The sequence below is a fragment of the Daphnia magna genome, linkage group LG3 (assembly GCF_020631705.1).
Source record: "Daphnia magna isolate NIES linkage group LG3, ASM2063170v1.1, whole genome shotgun sequence".
NCBI lineage: Eukaryota > Metazoa > Arthropoda > Branchiopoda > Diplostraca > Daphniidae > Daphnia > Daphnia magna.
In genome coordinates this window covers 947,972-963,819 of record NC_059184.1, presented here as the reverse complement: position 1 = coordinate 963,819, position 15,848 = coordinate 947,972, and the positions used below count along the sequence as shown (strand labels likewise).

General features: G+C 39.8%; 1 long non-coding RNA gene across 2 annotated transcripts in view; it reads right to left on the bottom strand.

Moving 5' to 3' along the window:
- LOC116919101 overlaps nucleotides 1-15,848 on the bottom strand; it is a 66,726-nt gene that overhangs the window by 28,297 nt on the left and 22,581 nt on the right. Inside the window, exons 3-4 of one of the 2 annotated variants that reach the window (XR_004391778.2) lie at nucleotides 13,047-13,197; nucleotides 7,573-7,926 (exon numbers count right to left, since the gene is read on the bottom strand). This is a non-coding gene — a long non-coding RNA (uncharacterized LOC116919101). Of the gene's footprint in view, nucleotides 1-7,572; nucleotides 7,927-13,046; nucleotides 13,198-15,848 lie in introns of those variants that run through there. The other variant, XR_004391776.2, reaches the window with a different exon arrangement.

The window sequence follows — 15,848 nt, the reverse complement described above, 5'->3', positions numbered from 1 at the left end:
ATTTCATTTCATTTTTTTTTAAACCTCAACATTTGTAATCAAATTTGGAAAACGTCTCTTTTAAAAATGAAGAAATCATTCCATGAGACAGGTGAGGGGCAGAATAAGGCGATTGGAAAAAAATATTTGTGTAGACGTTTGGAAAAAATAAAGGATATACATAGAAGAAAAAGAAAAAGACCCTTTCACAGCCGCATCACAGCCCGAGAAAATCAATCAAAAGATTCCAGCTGTTGCAGCTGAAACCAAATGATAAGCGACGAATCCATCAAGAGAAATAAAAGAAATTCAATTCCAACGTAAACAAAAAACACGGTGAAAGCCGCTTCCATATACGTATGACAATTATCTTCAATCGAGTGAGAAAATCATCACCGCTAACGAAAAATGGCAGTTTAACCCATTGTGAATGAATTACTAATTCAACCCCACAGGGAAGCGGGTTTCTATATACGCAGCCTTTATGGGGCAAGAAACTTTAAACATTAGACAACAGGGACTATAGTCAATTAAAAAAAAAATGCCTTCCTTGAGCTTCCAAAACCGAAAGCATCTTACTTTCAAAAATCAATTTGTGTCTTTGGGTGTTTAAAAAATAAAATGAAATGTACAAAAAATTGTGATCACCGGATTATGAACAGGAACAAATTTATACAAACGAACAGAAGCGGCTTCAATTTCATGTTGGAAAGTAAAAAAACAAAACCAAAACAAAACAAAAAATGCACATGCCAGGCGATATACCTCCCGAACAGAGTGACCCTTTACGAATATATTATAGGAATCACTATCACTTAGGCAGACATTGGAAAAAAGAAAATGAGCTACTCCAGACAGCAACTAGGAAAGTCAATCAAAAGGACTTTAGTCTCTCCTCTTATGTAGACAATCTTTAACAATTGTTTCCATCAGGGCTGAAAAGAAGACACACAAAACAGGCCACAGATATTATTATTTACAGACCGCATCAGCCACCACTTGTCTGTGCCTCACCATTTACGAACAGGTGTCGCAGTCAGAAAATTAGACGTGAGGTCAATACACGTTTCAAAATTCCATGACAAAATTCAGGTTCAGGCTCCTTGAGTTGACTTTGAGACCCACCCCCCCTGTTCATCTCATTATAATGGAGGGTTTTAAATGAACCTGAGCCCTTCAAAGTTTATGAAATATCGCTCACTTAATGACGTAGAAATGTGAAATCCAAAGGCCGCCCTGTTTCAAGCAACACGCCCAACCCAAACGAGTAAACAAAATCGAAAAAAAAATAAAATAAATGTCTTTAAACAAAAGCAACAGTTCCAGTTGGCCTTAAATACAATACATAATAACAAATTGTGAACCAATCGAGGCGACATTAAATTTAAATGCTGAAAAAAGACCAGGTGATAGATGCAACTGGCGCACTTACACCAAAGCGGCATGGGAAATTTAAAAAACAAAAACTGGAAGAGAAAGCAACAAGAAATGCACTATAAAAGAGTTTGAATAATAATGCCTTCAAATACTTTGTGCGATAGGTCTACCGGCGGATCGCCAAGTGCCAATAGTAAATGACGAAATAGCACAAGGTATAATTTATCGTTTCGACACCTGAAACGCAGCAGTCGATCTGACTTGTGAACCACTTCGGATTCCATTTTCGATCTTCTTTCTCCCAAAAGGTGTTTAGTGGTCGGCAAAAACCTGTTTTGCAATAAGACAAAACACGCAACCTGCTCGACGGTTGTCTTTAACTGACGTCAAAGAAAAAAGGGACACGCAGAAAAAAACAAAAAAAAAAAGGCAAACGCAAAAACGATGGCCAAGAAAACTGTTATTGTGCTTCCACTCGTCTTTCTAGACGGTAGAAGAGAAAAGCGAGAAAGATAAAGACGAAAAGAGATGGGGGGTAGACAGGTTCTATTCGGTGGAAAATGTGTGCCGCGGCCATTTACCACGAAATGAGATGTCGGCACAGCCGCACAACACGACACTTATTTTTTTGGAGCACAAGTTGGTGTCATTCTTCTAAAAAAAAAACGAAAGAAACAATAAAAGAAAAGAAACTCTATTTTCACTTCCTACTTCGTCCTGTGTTACACGAGCGCAGTAAAAGATGGCAATAAGACAGAAGACCAATGTCAAGGTGATGATAAACACGGCACGTTTTTTTTTTTCGCATTCAAAGTTAACAACAACACAAGTCTGTTGTAATTCAAAAGACAACCAGCAGTGAAACAATTAAATTCTAATAATAATCATTTCAAAGTTCAATGTTTTTAATACCATCAACAGACACCAAACTGCATCGGGCGGCATTTCGGTTTTCAAAAATGTCTATAAAAGAAATGCAACAGATGTACGTCACCGCCAATGTCCACACGAGCCGCTCGTGAAAGATGTCATAAATATTTGTGTCCGAAAGAATGAAAAAAGGGGAGAAAAAGGGGAGAAAAAGCCGATCATGGATGAAAAAGGTCTACGAAAAAGAGTGGCTTCACCGTCATGTATTTATTTATATTTTTTTTTCTTCTCCTGGATGTTTGACCTTTGTAGCTTATCCTATATACACCCCCCCAAGTCTGAGTTGAAAGTATGATTAATGATTGGGAGCGAGCGGTCTTTTTATTTTTTCCTGGTAGAAGGCAATGGACGCATAGTATTCTTGTGTATAGGGAAGACATTGATTCAAAAGAGTCGTGTCGGGTTGTAGCATGCTCCAAAGTTTCTTGTTACGAGGAATAAAAGACAACGAGCTCTGTATGTACATTCAAATATTTTTTTTTTCTGTTGTCCCTTCTTCTTCTTCAAATGGTCGTCTAAGAACTTAAGATAGCGTGAAACGAGATTTTGATACTGGCGGCAGTCGACCATTGATGCAGTCCCTCCACACAATTCGGCTTGACAAGCATCAAATACATCAGCAGGCTTCAGCTACTATTTTCAAATTTTTTACAGGACGCCATTCAAGTTTGTTTTTTTTTACATTCATAACGCGTGTTGGGACTCGAGACAGTTATTATTAATAACATCGTAAAGTTCTTATTACAATGCCTTATAGACCTTACTCGGTCCTCCTACCCTTCAAACAAAAGATGATGACATGATTGCAGCAACAAGATGCTTTACAATAACGGGGTTAAGATTGGCCGAAAAATGCCAGCCAGAAATGAATTTTCTTGATGGGATTCAAATTGAAACTTGCCGGATGATATACGCTGGTGGTAACTTGGTGTTTTACACAAAGAAAAGAAAAAGAAAAAGCAGTGCATGGCAAGCAAAAAGAGCAATCCCCGGCCCTTATGTTGATATACAACACACGCTGCTACGATTCGATGAAACGATGGGTTAAAAAGGTGTTGAGGGTAAAAACAGCTGCCGAGCATCAAGAACGAGACCTTATTAAACGTCAGCAGTGCACCAACACACTTTGAAATAATCACAATAATAAAAAAAATATTTATAATAATAATAATAAAAAATAAAAAAGAGTGAGAGGATGTGACCTAGATAGCCTAGTTTTTTGTTTGTTTTCATTTCAGATGCATCACACACACACGAGGACAGACAGTGGTGTCTGTTGCTCTTTTCGCTGCTGTACCGGAACACACACCTGGTGGGCGGATGGCTGTCGGGGTTTGTGGCTATATCTGGTTTTGCTTTCCCCTTATTCCCAACTCAACCTAGTATGACCTGACTCTTGTGTTCTCTTCATTGTTAACCCTCTCCGAAATCGTCTTCGCCCCAACGCCACATGAAAAAGAAAGAAAAACGATTGGGTTATAATATGTGGACTACGTGGCCGCGTATTGTTGGAGTTATTGTTGGCCATTTTTGCTGCATCCGACACACGCCTTCTTTTCGCTTTTATCCACCACTTTTGTTCCAATACTTTCTCATCCCATATGGCCCTGAATGTATGGCCAAAAAAACGGACTAGTCACACATACCCTTGACCTCATGCTTGTCCCTCGTAATTAGCCGTATAGACGGTATAACACCAGAGCCTACATGTCCATTCTTCTGGTACGGTCCATTCATTCATTCATATGCCACACACAGCAACTTTCGACCTATTTTGACCTAACATGCACGGTTCTCTGCGCTACAGCTACGGCCACTCCAGCTGTGGTTTTTCTTTCGTTTGAATGAATAAGAAAAAAATGAAAATGTTTAGAATAGAGAGACCTGTGGTGTGATTCTCCCCGATACTCACAATAGAAATCGGCCGCTTGTCTATTAAAAGCAATGGACACGTGACACGATTTAAAAAAAAATAATAAATAATAATAAAAAAATTGTTTTCAAGAAAAAAGGAAAGGGGAAAAAAAAAGAAGATGGAAAAGCGTATAGACACAACTGCCCCCTCTAAAGCTTTACAAAAAAAAAAATGTGATGGCATTATTTACTGTAGACAGATATACGGTTGAGATAGCGGAAGAAAGCGAAAAAGGGTTAGGTCAATCGGGGCTGACCGCAAAGGCCCCGCTGGTCGCTCTATTGGAGCGCACCGAACTAGAGCATCAAACTCTTATTATATTATTATTCATATTCAAAGCGCGCGCGCCAGAGTTTCGAGGGCCTTTTTTATTTAAAAAAATGTGAATGTGATTACAAGCAAAGTGTAGCGGTTCTTTTCTTTCATACGAATAACAGACGAAAGAAGAGAAGGGGCTACCGTATTTTTCAAGTTCTACCGAATCGGTTATTATAATCATTTGATTAGTCCTATGCATTATTGGGGGAGAGAGAGAAAGAGAGAAAAGAAGATGAAAAAAAAAAAAAAAGGAGGCGGCAACCACTGGTTGTCCATTTGGGCGGCGCGAGCGACTGGCGCACCGGCAGCGGCTTCTGTTTGACCCACCACTGGAAGAAAAAATAAAATAAACTAACCCGTGTGTGCATTTTTGATGAATAGGTTGAACCAGGCGGACTGATCTGTCTCCTACATCTTATGACTTGTTTGTTTATTTTCTTTGAAAGGATAAAATTTTACGGGGGCCGAACGTATACATATAAACATCAGTTAAACACAGCGTCATGTACTTTTATTCATTCAATTCTCTTTATGTGCTCACATTAATCCTAATCTGATATTTTCCCTGTATGTTCTGCTCTTTTTAATCGTGTTGTTATGATAGGAGTAAAATAAAATAAAAAATAAAGAAGGTTATCTCGTTTCCCGCCGCCTCCCAAAGACGCTCCAGTGAACCTCAATGAATAAAATGCGTTGGTTGTTTACTCTGAACTGTCAAGTTTCAATGAATCCCAAATCTGTCCCAACATTTTCGGAGCCGTGGTATCCGATATCACGCCGAATGTTCAAGGTTTACCGATACATTGAATTTACAAAGGGTCCCCTTTTTAAAAAAAAAATCGAAGAATAATAAATAGCAAATAGCCAACACACATTTTTGTTTTTGTTTAGTTTTGGCATTCGGTTTGTTTTGATATGAGGGCAACAGGTATATAACCATTTTGGGGGAGACGGTTTGAAACAAAAGGGGTTGCCTTAGTTGTTACATTCAACATGAAGGGAAAATAAATAGAAAACAAAACGGACTCGACAAAAGAAAAAGGAAAAAATTGATAAAACGAGAGGGAGGAAATGAGAAAAACCCACAGAATCTTGGCGGTGTACACAAGAATCGGTCCTAACACACCTATTACGATGAGGGTACCCGTATATTAAAACATTTTTTTTTAAAGGTTTGTTGCACGGCGGCAGCGGCGACATATCTCTGAATGACTCCGTAATAACTACTCTATGGATTACATCAACAGCTTGGCTCAACTCTTTTGCTTTGAATACAAATTTTTTTTATTACCGAGTCCCCTTTTTTTCCTTCTTTTATTCTTTTTCTATCATCCTCCCGCTGCCACCTTCACCTGCCACCCCGACCCTTTCACCTGCATGGATCGATACTTTTGAATAGTAGGTAAACAAACAACCCCTTCATTGTCTATCTCTTGTTTATCCGTGTGATGATGCTGGGTGCTAGAGAATTTCACCTTGAAAGAAATGAAAAGCCAAAAATAAAAAAATCGGAAACTGAAATTCGGTACTCGTAAAATAACGATCGGATGATTAACATTCACATTCAAGTCTCGTTTTCTCTATCGTGCAACATGCACGCAGTGGGTTTTGCCGACCGAATCGTCCACATATCGAAGAGTGGCCTTGATTTTAAATGCAAAGCGTGGGCCAAGGCAAATCTGTTTTGCTCTCGGGTGAAACAAAACAAACAAACAAACAAACAAACAAAAAATGTGTGGTAGCAAGCGAAGATCTCGCCACCTGACCAGTTAGCGATCGCGCCATTACGTCGGATATTACCGGCCCGCATGATTTGCCGCACACAAAACTTTGACGATGCGCTTCCATAAGAAAACTTGACAGCCATAATGAGCCGGAGAAAAATAAGGACGCGATAGCCAGTCGCAGCCTCCTTGCTACTCAACAGCTATCGATTGCGCGTTAGTATACGGTAGCAACGCTATAACAAGCCAACAGCAAAATCATAGGGGATGATGAAGGCTACATGGCGCACGCCAATCATTAGCATACATAATCAATCAAAAAGCCTATCGATCCACGACATAGTCGGTGGGAAATCAAGAGTTTCAAAAACATGTTAAAAGATTATTTGCATTTAAACGGCACCTGTCAAATTACGCACCGTACGTTGCAACATCGACGACCGTTAAAATTCATTTTTTAATTTTTACCTTTAAAATTTTCCCCCCAAAAAATATCTGAAAAAACCCACAAAAAAAACCTTCAGACAAACCATGAAACCCTTGGATCCATTTCAAAAGATCACATAGATTTGTAGACGGAGCCTTTAAAATTCTGAAGAAGAAAACAAAAAGGTGGCCTATAGACAACGGCCAGTCGATAGGGATATCATCTGGACGTCAAAGTTCCGTCAATCGGCTGACAGGAGAGGGACAACAACAACAAAAAACACTGGCCATAATATATACGCACGCCATCGTGATAATGAAACGATGACAAAAGCTTCATTTTTTTGTTTTGTTTTTTTTTTTCATTTCTCGTTTTGTTTTGTGTCAGTGGCGTGTGTCTGGTAGAGCGGGTGAGACGGGGAGGGATGGAGAGAGAGAGAAGGGGATACCATAACAGCAGACGGGCCAGTCACTCGGTGGTGACGGCGACGATATTAGGTAGTCGAAGGTCCGGTCGGCAGCTGATGGCCCACGGGCCAGCACGCGGGCAGCAGGGTCAGGTCGCCACACAACCCCACCACCACCACCACCACCATGGCTATATGGCTACTATTGGCTGCTGTTTATGCTGTTACGTTTCTATACAACCACCACCACTACCACCTGCCCTTATAACCAGATAGAAATAAAAGATAATAAAGTACAATATACATCAGACTTTTGCTTCCTCTTCTCTCCCCCTCTCTTTCTCTCTCTCTCCGTTGCCCCGTATGCACATGAACCGGCTGGCGTTGCCGTCCTACGTGGAATACGTTAGTCTGCTGCTGGACATTTTTCTTTCCCTATACGTCTTTGTATAATGACTCCCCCCCCCCCCAAAAAAAAAAAATGATCTACTTTTTCTTTTCTTTTCTGTATCGTTGGTTTAATTTGGAAGTGAATACATAAAACAAGACAGGTGACGTTATAAGACGGATATATCGGACAAAGTCCACTGTGGAACGCTGGCTGGAAATGACGTCTAGTTTTGGGGGTTAATAAAGCGATAATAAGGAAAAGACTTGGTGGACAGACGGCCATGTTTTAAAAACGAATATAAAACATACTTTCCCCATTTTCCTTTTTTCTTTGCGTGTTTCGTTTTCAGTAGGTAGTCAGTTAAATGTAAGAAATCGCCGATAAGATAATCGAAAACGACTTGAAGATGCGGGCCGAGGAGGAACGCGTTAAGCACAGCTCCCACGTGACTTGTTCTCACTATGCAAAAAAAAAACAAAAAAAACACCGGCTTTCTGTGAAATGTTTCAAGAACAAAGTGACCCTTGTGGTTTTGGCGAACAAGCAAAGCCAATTAAGGTGTCAATATTTGTTAAGCAAAAGAAAATAGAAAGAGCACAAAACAGCAAAACCTAAGGTATAGAGAATCTGCGTGTATATCTTTGTCTGTCGATCTTAATGGGTTTTCTCATTTTGTTTTGACCTCCCTACCGTAAACAAAAGACCCATAGGGATGGCATTTCGTAATTTCTAGTACCTGCTTTGTCCATATAGCCGGTGGGCCCAACATGTCGGCCTTCTGCACGAATTCACACGCAGCATCATTCGGGAATGGCGGTAGAAAAATTAAAGAAATTTCAACACACGCCACATAAAAAAAAAAATACGGTCAACAAATGTCAAGAAAAAAAAAAAAGGAGAGTTTCTTTTTTTCTTTCCATCTTTATTTTTAGTTCCAATTGTGATGCATAAAAAGTGAAAGAAAGTAGAGAATAGAAGCGATGACAAAGATTTTTGCAGTTTCTCACCCTAAACTATACGCGAGGAGAATAGGAAGAAGAAGAAGTCATCTATATCCGCAAACAGACAAAAGCACACATCCGGATACACTCACACAAATGTCAGCTGGACGCTTTCCTATTTTCTCCCGACTTCCTTTTTTTGTGGCCCACACAAACCCGTACCGACCCTTCTTCCGCTGTCCGTACATTTAGCCTCGAAAGCCATTTAGTTTGACAGCAGTAACAACAACAACAACGCAAAGCAAATTTCGGCCAGGAGTTCAAACAAAAAAAATGACGAACTTTGAGTAATGATCATGGCAAACAGACGGGGAAAAAAGTCAGCCGACAGATTAATAATACCACAAACACACACACGAGGTCTTGAAGAAAACATGCGCTAGGAAACCCCCTGCACATATAGTTTTGTATGTAAAAGAGCATGAAAATGATAAGAGATCTGCCAGCACCGTTTGGCTGCTGTTGCTTGGCATTTAAGGACAAACTCTTTCATAGTCGTTGGCCAAAAAGACACAACAAAAGGAGGCAATAAAAAAAGAAGGAGGGTAGAAAATCAATAAATCTCTCCGAGTCGCATCATTTCACATCCGCCGAGAAGAAGTTTGTTTGACCAGTGGTAATCGACAGTTGGTTTCTACCTCTCCTTTCTTTCGCCCTTTCATGGTGTAAAAACCCCTTTCTTGTAATGAGGTGGCGAACCAAAAAGACGCGGTGGGGTCTTGAACCAACAGGACGACAATCTTGTAAGGTGGGCGCGCGCGCACAGCCAAACAATTGAGATGCAAAGTAAAACGAAAGCTGCGCAGGAATGAAAGAAGCCATCGAAATCCAATTTCCATAAAAAACAAAAATAAAGGACAGTTAAGATTCAGGTCATTGCATTCCCAATATTCGCTCTCCGGGCTTTTCAGTTTAAATGTTAGATGACGATCGAACCGATAGGATAAAGACTATCAGCTGCCCCTCTTCTCACACAGTTTGATTCTCATCTTTGCTCTCGATCTTTCCCCTGTTTTACGGTAAGCTCTTTAAACTCTACCTCGCTATTAAGTAGGTTACCCCCTTGAACTAAAAATCTTGTTTGAAAATCAGTTAAAATCTGCCACTTGATTTTTTGGGTTTAGAAATAAATAAATGGATAGAGAAAAAAAAGGGGGGAGGCAGTGGTCTATAAGATAGAAGTGATACCATCAAATGTCATAGAATTTGGGGAGCACGAGCGGCGCTCGTGTCTCATCGTTTTTCACACCTGGCACACGTAGACCTCCGGATTCGTTTCAATCGAATAAATGAACATTAAAATTTAAAAAAATAAAATAAATAATAAAATACACGCGTGGTGCTGAAGATCCTCCAACGATCCCCTTCGTCACGCAAACAAACGATTACTCATCAATCAAATATTGACAGCAAAGGCAATAGAAATTAATTAGTTGAAGAACGCTGAGACACACGGTGCCAAAGGACAATGTCTCGTGAAGGTGGCGGTCTCTCGGCCGACTTCAAAGCAACTGAATAAAATTATAAGTATTCGAATTGGGTATGCGTTCCGTGTGACTGCAATTGCACGGGCCTATGTGATTTGACGCGACAAGTGTCCTTTCTATCGACCAAGACATCTCTTGTCACTTCTCATCTCAACAGTTTTCGTTTCCAGTCGCTGTTTTCATGTCCTGTCATTTTGTTTTCCATCGTCATACATTTTTCTGTTTTTTTTTTTTTTTCTGAATTGAATTGTCTTCTTTCACCTGTTCAAAAACTTCTGGCATATTTCAATTTTCCGATCATAATCCAACTCGGAAACGTAAACAAATAGGGAAACACAAAACAAAACGAACATGAGAAACACCAACGAAAAAAAAAAAAATGGTTTCCCCCCCTTAAAAAATAAATAAAAGGCCATCATCATCTCTTGTATCTGATATGAAGATGGCTATTGAAGTTTTCTAAACAGAAAACAAAAAAGATGGAAGCGAGGCGGACGGAAACAATAGCTACCAAACCGGGAGCCTCCGGAGCCCCCCAACTGTTTCCTTGTTTTTGTTAGACTCGGCGCTGATGAACGACGACGCTACCCACAACATACCGACACACATCTCTTTTCTTTTTGACGGGTAAGAAGCCAACAGAGAACTTCACCTTTTACAAGAGAAGCAAACAAAAGAGAATGAGATACAAACAAGTAGCGCAATATACAAGTCTTTAGTGGGCGAACAAAAGCCAGAGCCAATCGAGCGTTACGTTACGCATCATACGAGGCGATCCGCCGAAAAATAAAAATTGCTGGGCCGCCCGGCAAGACGCCAGCGTTGAGAGAAAGAAAAAAAACATAAATTATAATAAAATATTAAACTACAAAAGAAATTTAAAAAAAAGGGGGGGCTGATGCTGGTCGATTGTGAAAATGTTACGTAAAGAAACGAAAAAGAATGTGGCTCCATTATGTAATCAAGTCTCCGGAAGTCTTCGCAAAAAGAAATACAACGGCACGCGTGCTCTTTTAGCCCTTTTTCTATCAATGAAGAATTTCTTTTTTCATTACAAAAAAAAAAAAAGAAGGGTTCTATTATTCTACCTCAATGAATTTTAGGAATTTTGGAATTCTACCCACCCAAACAAAAATGAATAGCGATCATGAAATAAAAAATTACGGGTGGGCGGAATATTAAAAAAAAAAAAAAAAATTGTTCTAAAATTATGAAATGCAGCTGCACGACCAGCACGTCATTCCCCCTCCCCTCATTTACAATCTTTTGAGTGGTTATTATCTCTTATACAGCCGACAGTCGACTAAAGTCCAGTACAATCAAATATCGAAGGGGGTGTCGGTGTGGTCCGCTTGTCTGCCACTGGCTCAACTGCCAAACAGCTGACAAAACGACGGGACAAACAGTCGGCCACACGAACCGGAACCCAAAGCGCCACGCATTAGCAAAATATTGACACAGCGCCGTTCGTCCCGCACGCGCTTTAGCCGCCACAAACAGAGCCGAAATAATAAGAAAAAGGTCAATCACGTCAATCCAGATAACGAAGCGCAAGGTGAGAACAAACTCGCGGCCCACACACCTTTTGTCTTGTGCTAATGGACTAACTAGAGAAAAGAAACTAAAGAAGCAGACCGGTTTTGTGTGTCTGGAACCAAAGATATCGAGACGTCAAACAAGATCACAAGATAACGTCACTTGATTAAACAAATACGGCGCGCCATGACGTCCCGTCGCGTAAGAGCCTTTCTGTGTCGCAGAATTCGGTAATAATTCGCTCTTTTCATATGAATTTTGTTATGTTTCTTTCAGAACAAAACAAAAAAGAAAAATACGAAAGAGATAAAACAAACAAACAAACAAAAAATTAAAAATTGTCGAGGGGGGGGGGGCAACTGAAAAAAGAAACAAAACAAAAAATGGGACCAGGTGAGAGGAAACAGAGCGATGAATCGCTTGTCAGTTTCGTCTACCTTTTTTCTTCTGGATCGAATTGTACTATAGAATAATAAAAAAAGTATGACGTACACAGCATTCAATATTATCTCGGACACGAACCGCTACATCCGTGTTCGCGCAATATGGAACAGTTACCCCCATTAGGAAAAAAACAAATGGGGGAACAGAAAATCTAATAAATACAAAGAGGGGGGGGTTTCTTTATTCCTGTCACGATATGAAATGGAAAGCCCTGTCTCACTAGCAAAGCGAGCAAAATATTTTGGAGCAGGGAACAGCAGATGATGGACATGGTTTTTTAATCGTCGTTTCCGCTGTCCATCAGGAAGCCGGAAGGAAAAGGTTAAGCCGAAAGAACAGCATCAAGAGCGAGCAAAAGCTGTGCCGGCAAAAAAGAAAAAGAAAGGATACATCTATGATGAACACAAACAAAATGGTGGAAGGAAAGGAAGTAAAAAAAAAAAAAAGGAGGAAGGAAGTAAACGAAACTGTATGGAACTTGAGGCTATCTGAACACTACTCATCGGTAGCATACCTGAGTTTGAAGAGACACGCGTCTAGTGCCCAGCTCAAGTATACAATCATAGACTAAGCGGAAATGTAGGACGGGTCCCCCCCTTCGCTTCTCACCGGGCAAATGTTTTGTTTGAAAATCATTATAAATTCAAAATAATATAATAATCATTCAATAGAGCGTTTCAATATCAAGAAGGAAATGACGTACGGCTCCACAAACCGGAATCGTAGAGACTCTTTCGAAAAATTCATCAGCCTAAACCACCTTTCTGAAAAGAGCAGGTGTAAACCTCAGTTTTTTAGAGACAAAGTCTCTGCTAGCTGTTGTTTTATTGAAATTTTTTTTTGTTGGTTTCTTTTCAATGCCCATTTTAGGTGGAATCAATAATTTGAATCGGGGGAACGGGTCATTCGACAGGTTTGACTGAAACGAATGGCATCGATACAACCCAACCGTCAATACTAAAAATACCCGCACGAACCTCACCCGCCTACCACCCTTTTCTGGTTAAACCCAACGAACCTTTAGCACCGTTATCTCTAGACTTAATATCACCGTTCGTATGCATGCAACGTGTAAAAAGAGAAGCAACAATATCGAGAAGATTGGACTTACCAAAGTGTTGATCTCCATCATCCCGGTGAGATCACGATGAAACAGCCGCAGACCAGTGACATACCGTAGAGAGAGGGGCTTTTCTTCTTCATTTTATACCGTCAGATCTTTTGTGGCGATGAAGACGACACCCTCCGACACAAGGCCCGATCTAAAAAATTAAAAAAATTAAATTGATGGAAATATCAAGATTGTTGTTTCGTCTATATGATCTGTATCGTCAATGTGATAAACGGCCGCATTCGATCGGGTCTTAGTACAGGGACGTGTTGCACGTGGATCGCATTAGAACGGTTACTACCGTTATATTAAGACGTTTCGGTAAGATCGTTTACAGATATAAAGTTAAAACATGTATCGTTTCTCTTATAATCGTTATTTACTATGCCAAGCGGGATTATTTTAAAAATACAAACAAGACATTTCATCAAATTCATCTAAAAAGGTCTACACTTTTAATGCAACATTTTTCAAGCCCAAATTCGACTTTCGAATCACAATAAAAATGTCAGTTTATCGTGAATAAAAATGCAATAACGCAATCCTACCGAAAACTTCCGACAGCTGTCCCGTTTGAATTTTGTCACCCTCACTCTCTTGTTATCTAACCGCCTTTTTGTTTTTTTTCACCATTGAGAGTAAAGTGGCTTGACACGAGTGGCATGCGAAGAGACAGGCAGCCAGACACCTTGTGTCTACAATCAAAAAGAGTCATATTGACCGACTTTGGCGACGATGCGCACACTTAAAAACAAGTCTACCGCACATTACAGAGTCGCCCACATTTTTTTTTTTTCCAATTCGTTGGACAGCGCATTTGTTTGCACGTCGAGTTCTATGCAGCCGCACAAAACAAATCAACCACGGACGGGTGTAAAAAAAAAGAAATGAAGCGCGCCCGACAGTCTGGCACCTGATGATTGCCGTTGGCCGAAATACACGACAAATATGTCGCCTTTTGTTCTTTTTCTTAAACAATCATTGTCATATGGTGGATCGATGACGGTTACGACTGATTACGACTTGACTTAAACAGTGAAATAGTCTGTGACGTGGGAGGTCGTTTTCAAACTCTTAACTACTCGCCATGTCCGTGAAAATAAATCAAGCAATTGACTCGTGCGTTTAACGCTATTGTAACATGTTTAAAAGGAGAGAATGGGAGAACTTTTCACAATCTCAAGAGTATGGCAGTTAAAAATTCATTTCAAATTGTTATCTGACGTAGACACATTTTCAATATGCACAACGGTTTTTTTTTTTTGGAAAACAATTTTGATACATTCAAGCATCGCAGCATTTACGTCATGTTTCATGCAACATGTTAGGCTTTTTTTTTTTTGTCCTTTTCACGAGAAATAATTTATACAAGAATAACGTCATTTAAATAGAGTTCGTATTAAGATGGGTGAGAAACATGGCAAACCGGTTACGGTGGGTCAAAGGGTCTAATCTTTTTTTTTTTTCTTTTACGTTTCTCTCCTTATATAATATCATTCGGAGCACTTCATCCCCAATTTTTTTTTCTTTATTTATTTATTATTTTTTTTTGGTCGTAAGGCTTTCGCTGGTTTTCTCCTCTTTTTTTCCCCATTGAAAAATAGATTCCCCCCTTCTTTATCGTTACCTAACGAAAATGAAGTTTTTTTTTCTTTCCCTCGGTGAGTGTATGTGCAGTTTTATGTACAAAGTAAATTCTCCCTCTCCCTTAAAAAAAAAAAAAAAAAACTAGATCCAGATCAGGATTCCTTTTCAAACAGTTGCCCCGTTTTTTTTATCCCCCCCCCCCTTTCCTTCATCGAGGGTTACACACTAGCTACACATATCCATTGGACTCTTCATCAAGTCTTTTGAATGGATATGTTTTTTAACCGGCAACAGGATGAAGAAATGAAAAAAAATTATATATATACAGAATTTCGAGCAGTTGAAAGTTTGTCATTCTCACAATGATTCCACCTTTTTTTTTTTTCTTCATCGTATTCTGTATTTTATTGATTTTTTTTTCTTCTTTCCTTTAGAGATGATGTAAGATATATACAGCCACGACCCGTAAAAGGAGAGCAGTTTAAGACTTTGTATATCCGCTGCCATATCCCCCAATCAGAGCCCCTCTCTATTTTTAAAATTGAACAGACAAGAAACAGACAGAGACTAACACAACTGAATATTGATGAGCGGATAAATGTGTAGTTTGAGTTACGTACGATTGAACTAACATGAGCGCTCAAAACTCAAGAAAACACTAATACAGCATTCAATTTAAATGTAAACCCCCCCAAAAAAAAAAAATTATATTCAGATCAAAAGTTTGCCAGTTCATTGAACCGAACTGAATCAAGTTTGAATATACAAAGCGATCGCATAGCGAAATGAATCAGGTCAAACAAGAGCAGAACTTTTTGACCTCAAGAGTTTCTCGTTGCAGCCGCAGCGCAACGCATCGACGCAACGAGTGTCTAATCAATTAGAACAGTTGCCCCCCAGTCGAGTGAAAATTCAATCGAACTCGAGGGGTGGGGGGAGAAATGGCAGATTTAATATCGTTCATTTTCGCTACAATCAGTTCCAATTTCCCATAGAGTTTACAGCAATCCGCGCAATAAAACGTACATTTATATAAATGTTATCAGAAGGTGGTGGACACGCATAACAGAAATTTCCCTTCCTCGAGGTGGTTCCCATTCTACCCCCCACCCAAAGGAAGGGACCCCCCCCTCTATACTCTCTGCCTAGTGTGTGTGTGTGTGTGTGGACTGGAACAAAATCTTTTGTGATGAAACCCCCCATCTTTTTCATTTT